Below are 6,000 nucleotides of genomic sequence, written 5' to 3' on the forward strand. Positions count from 1 at the left end.
TGACTTCTCAGCCACAAGTAGAACCTGAGGTCAACTGGATTTGTGGACAGAATTGTGCATCAGGCAGAAAGGGGAAAGATGATGGACAAGAAAAAAAGGGACATGATGAAGCATAAAATGTAGCTAGAGTGCTATTCTGGATTACCATGTGATGTGAAGTCATTTGTAATCAGCCGTGAGTATGAATATGTCCAGGACCACACAAGATCACGCTGAAAGAACAGATTAGTTCAGGTAGTTTCAAAAGAAACCAGTTAATATTTTTAGATGAGGTAAGATTGTTCTCCTTCACACACTGAACTACATGTTATTGCTGTGCCAACATTAAAGTACCTAGTATGTGTGTATAGAGCTAATTCACTTTTATTATATGTACATACATATGTATGTATACACGTATATGTATACATGCATGCATAGATATATATTTATTTGGCAAAATATAACTTTTCATGGTCAATTAAATTCACTGGTTACTTGCAAGACTATAATACATCTTGGGTGTTCTGGCTGAACTGATGCTGCCAAAATTGTCAGCAAAAAGACCGGAAAAGCTGATGAACCTTAAACTTTTCCCCAAACAACTGCTCAGTTGTTTCTTCAGGATATAGAAGAGGCACAAAGCCCAAGCAAGAGAGGAGTGGTAGGAAACCAGGGAGGAAGGATAGAAATTGCTGTCTGATGTTTCACAAACTGCTGTGTTTAATTTTTAAAGAGGCCCTATAACAATAATCCATGCTAAATAGTGTTTCAGGAGTTTTAAGAGTTTTATTAAATATTGCCTATAAAGGACAGATAACTCAAGCTTTAATTCAGAGCTTTGTTTATTCACTAGTTTCTTGCTTTCATGCTGTTTCAGGATATAATATTTTTTATAAATTCTGTATGCAACATTTTCTGAAACAGCTAAATGCAATTTTTGAAGGTCTTTTTCATAGACTGAGATCTTCAAAGGCATAGATCACCTAACTCCTAAAAGTTTTAACGTGAACAAGCTGCAGAAACAACTCTTTGGCTCTTCAGGACTGTTGCCACTTTTGGAAATGGGATTTATGCTAAAAGCTGGTTAGGTATTTTTAACTGGTGTGCCATATAATTAAATAACTATATATATGTATATATAAATAAATGCTGGCATGTATAATTCTTATTCCCTTCTGTGGGCTTGTCAGACCCACAGAGACAGCACTGTGGTTTGTGGGCTCTTCTCCTAGCAACTCCTATTAACGTCAGAATTACTCGGGCAGCTGCATCTTTATACCCCACACTGAGAATTTACTAGTTGGTGCTGGTTTATGTGTAGAATTCATATGCCTGTATCTCTGGTTATTTGCACCAGGTCTATTTCAATTTCCTGTCATCTTTCAACCACTTTTAATAACAACTTTAGGCTATTGCTTACTGAGCATCTCTGCTGTAGTTGTTCCTATTTGGGAAATAGATAAAGGTATGGTCCCTGCCCCAAGGAGCCTATAATTAAAACAAGACCAGCATTATAGAAACGTATATACTAGCTGGCCTGTAACTGGATGGTCTGTTTAGTTTTGTTTTGACGTACTGTATGAAGCAGCATTTAACAGATGTTGGAAAATGAGCTCTCTGAGCTTCTCATATAAACATACAGCAGAGATGCATGTGTATGAATTAATTTCATCAGTGAATGTGTGTATTAATGTCATCAAGCATTTTCTAATGCTTGTGCCTATCCTGTTGCACTTTGAGACCTCCTAGACAAAAAACACAGAAACTTCTTGAAAGAAAGCTAAAGTGACTCTGTCATAGCAATCCTTTCTAGCATAGCACTGATGATTCTGTTCTCTCACATAAAAGGCATTGCCTTGTACAAGCCCACCATTTGTCAATCGCTTCATCGTATATCCTCCGTTAAACAAAAAAAAAGCAAACAATATGGGTGTCTCTCCGTTTGTCTTTATAACAAGTTGTCCCTCTCATTATAAGCAGTGCTACACCTATCATGCAAATCTTGTAGTTGGCATTATTAGGGCTGCACATCTCCCTGCTGAAATAGCACATGTCACAGCAAGGTGACAGGTCTTTCCAACCTTTACTCTTACCCAGGGGAGTACAGTATTAGAATTAGGATTAGATTCCCTTTTACTACTTCCAGGATGAAGCCAAGCCAGCATGATATAAGGTGCTTTTCCCTCTTTATACTGCATACAGGCAAGGAAACTAAGGGAGAGCAGGTTAGGCAGGGAATGGAGGCAAGACCAGAAAAGAAGAGAGGTGTAGCTGACAACACAACATAGAGATTTCTTAATTTCCACTTGTATTTGATGCCTTCTGCATTTCATGTCTTATGTATTCCTCATCTGTGGCCCCCTTAGTTTAGTTTTCATGCTTAAAATATCTAAGTGTTTCTAAAGAACGTTTTAGAAGGACACTCCCTTCCATCCCAAATTACAGCATTTATGCAATATTAATTTAGGGTGAGTGGGCACAGATGTTATCAAAATCACCCTCTTACCTGCCAACTCCACCAAAGTTTCCAGTGCTTGGATATATTCTTCCACTGCTGTGTGGAATTTCTTATTGTAATGTTCTCTGTGCTTTTCTTTTTTCTTTTTTTCAGATATCCAGTTATTAAGTCTGCATATGGCTTCCTCCTCTGACCAGCTGACTGAGCTAAAAAATACCTCCTGACAATCAGAAAATAGAAAGCAGCCTAGGAAGATACTGGTATGATTAGAGTGAGGGACGAGGAACTTGGACTGAGTGCTAGAAGAGGACTTTATAACCATTGCAAATCAGTAGGTTTGGGTAGATGACATGGCAGAGGAGAAGTGATGTGAAATATGATATAGGGGATCATGCAAAAGAGCAGGGAAAGTGAAAAGGCAGATCTATAACTGGATTTTCATTTTTCCAGTGTTATTTCTGTGTCAGTTAACTAGGAAGATGAGGGCTGTCTTGAATTCCATACTTCTTCTTTACTTCAATGGTGTGCTGTTAATATACATCACACAGCAAAACATATGCAGATGCGAGTGCTCTCTATACCTCAGGCCTCCAAAAAGCTGTATCAGCACAGCACCAAATCTGAACTAATGCACCCTGTCTCTTAGCGGGGACTAATAGCTCAGGATTAGCTTCATGCTAACAGCGTTTGAGCTGCCTGGAAGTGAGTTTTATCTGCCCACAATGTACTTTGTAGACCTTTCTTTACTGGGTGTAATTTGGAAGAAGCATTAAGAGCTTTCTTAAGACATTTTGCTTTTCATTGTTATATGTCAAAGTGCTTTGCAAATGAGGCAATATGAATCACTGTCCACATTTCATGGATTGCAAAACCAGCGAAACCAAAATACAGTACATGCCCTTAGTTGCTCAATGGTCAGGTCTAGAGCATGGTTCAGATCTCCATTACTCCATCAATTTAGGCCACACTGTGGCAGTCACAGGATTGTTCAGATTCTGTGCTAATATTCAGTCCCATAAAGCTTTATATTAAACCCGGTGTTTACCAATAAATGTCCACACTGGTCAAATTAGAAACTCTGCAGTACATTCATGCAGCCTGATTTTTTCTAGCTAATTACCCACAACATCAAAGTAGAATTATGTCAATCTATTTTGAAAATGTGCAGAATTTTAATCTCTGTAAATTGGTGTAAATAACAGCAGTGCCCCTATATAAACATGCATCATTTGCTGCACATCAGGTTTCATATCTTTATGTAGAAAGTATTACTCTTTCTTCAAAAACATACTTTTTCTGTATGTTTTTTGTTAGAAATTAATATTCCAATTAATTTTAAGAAATTGATTGCCTGCAAAGCACATATGTTGTACTGTCTTCTATCTACCTTTGTTGCTTAACTTGATTTTATTTTCTAAAAAGATGATAAAACATTGATCACATTTCCTAGCCCAAAATTCAAGCCTGATTTCATCTGGTTAGCTTTTCTGGCATTGTATCAAGAACTTATTTGAATGTGAACATTTCAAGTTATTTTTACATATGTAGCAATAATCCTGCTGGCAGTAATCACCCCTTTTAGACAACGTGGTGCCATCGTGTGGACAATATTAAGAAGTGTAAAAAGAAGTTTTAAAAAAATGAGTAACAGACAAATATTTGCATTTGACATCAAGAATCAGCTATACTATAAATAGATATCTTGTGATATATGAAACTTTGCACAATCTCTGGTCTTAAAACTGTACTAGGTCAGAAGAAAAACTGATAAGATAATCAGGAATTGATTCAATCCTGTTTATTTTCCAACAGTTTAGGTAGTCCTTTCCCATAAGGTGCAGTCTGATCAAAACATGTGAAAGACTCCAAGCCACTTTTAATCAGCACTTAATTACAACATTGTCTACTCCTGCACTCATTTCTGTGTCCATTTATCTCTGGTTTTCCTCTAAGACCATACAAAACCTGTTTTTGTACAGCCTGCATTGCTTCTCTCCCACACAAATGCACACACACTCACACAAACACTCCTATCCATAACTGGCCAGCCAAGACTCTCTGCCCACACAGTTCTCATTCCTGCATGAGTTCACATGAAGCTTTGTTTCAATAATAGTTTTGTTTTAAGGCTTCTTGTTTATTACATTTAACTCAATGAAAAGATGTTTTGCCGGATTTGAAATAGCTTTATCTATAGCAGACCTGTCAAGGCTCGCACACATCGAATGTGATTCAAAAATGATCCTCTGTGATACGCTCCCCCAGAGCAAATCTGCATGTCACAGAGCTGTAATCTTTCACCTGCTCCGAGACACCGTATGAGAAGTGCCATTTAGCCTATCCTGCTATTTAATTTATATTGAATAAAGGCAAGAACTTCTAAAGTTTTCCCAGTTGGTTTGAAACAGGTCATCATCTATCTGGGACAGAGCTTGAAGTCATAAATGTTTGGATTGATCCCTTCTTTTGTGAAAGTTTCATATTTTTGTTCTGGTTAAACTTAAGTTTAGTTTAACTTTTACGGACATTGAAGATCTTTGGAATGCTTTGTGGGAACGGACTTATTAACTCAGAAATTCAATTATTTAGTTTGTGCAGAAAGAGCCTGCCATTGCAGTAAAATAAGAACTGGAGTATGTATACATGCAACTGTACTAAATGTATATAATGGAATGCCAAATATTAAGAAGTTTCTCTGTGGTAGTTTCAGCTTCTATATAAAGACAGATAACTGTTTTCCGTATCTTTGCGTCTTGTGATTTGTTGATTTTGATGTTTAAGAAAATGTGAGTTCCATCTTTTAACCATTCTTGGGCCATGTTTACTTTCACGTGGATTCTTCGTGTGGTGTCTGATTACGTATGAACATAGACTGCAGTCTCATTAGGCAAATTTACAGGGTCTCTCATTTTTTTCCTATCTTGACATGTATGAGCTTACTTTTCTTTGAGAATTTTACCTTGCTGTCAAACTTGATTGAAATGATTATGGATTGAAAAATTCTGCCATTAGGAAGCAAATGGAACATGGTGATGCATGGAAACGGCTCTCAGAAGTTTCTAGTCTTCATCGCTGTGCACTGCTCGAGTACTTGGAACTTAAATTTTTAGAGCACACAGATGAAAGTAAAAATTTATACTTTTTTCTTAATTTAATTCCCATAAATTTGAAGCCAATCTTGAGATATAGAGACCATACTTGAGATTTTTTAATAATTGGCAACATTGCATTGTGTGGAACAAGCTCAACCACCAAATTTCTCTCAGATGATCTTTAAATGTCAAAGTGTCCCATGATAGCTTCCATGAGTTTGGTTTTTAGTGTTTTGGAAACTGTACGCTCATTCTTTTCAAAAGGGTGACACTGGTTTGGTTTTGGAAGCATTGGTTAAATACACTCTAAAGGCCATTAATTTTGTGCAAATATACTTGATTTACTGTGTTTTGACTTCTTTTGCCATCAGTGAATGTGAAAGTACGAAAATGAACCCTTGTTGATTCCCAAATTTTTGATGTTGTGCATTGTTCATCAAACTTTATTAGTCAATTTTTGCCATCCAC

This window comes from Cygnus atratus, chromosome 11, assembly GCF_013377495.2.
Source record: "Cygnus atratus isolate AKBS03 ecotype Queensland, Australia chromosome 11, CAtr_DNAZoo_HiC_assembly, whole genome shotgun sequence".
NCBI classification, from domain to species: Eukaryota; Metazoa; Chordata; class Aves; order Anseriformes; family Anatidae; genus Cygnus; species Cygnus atratus.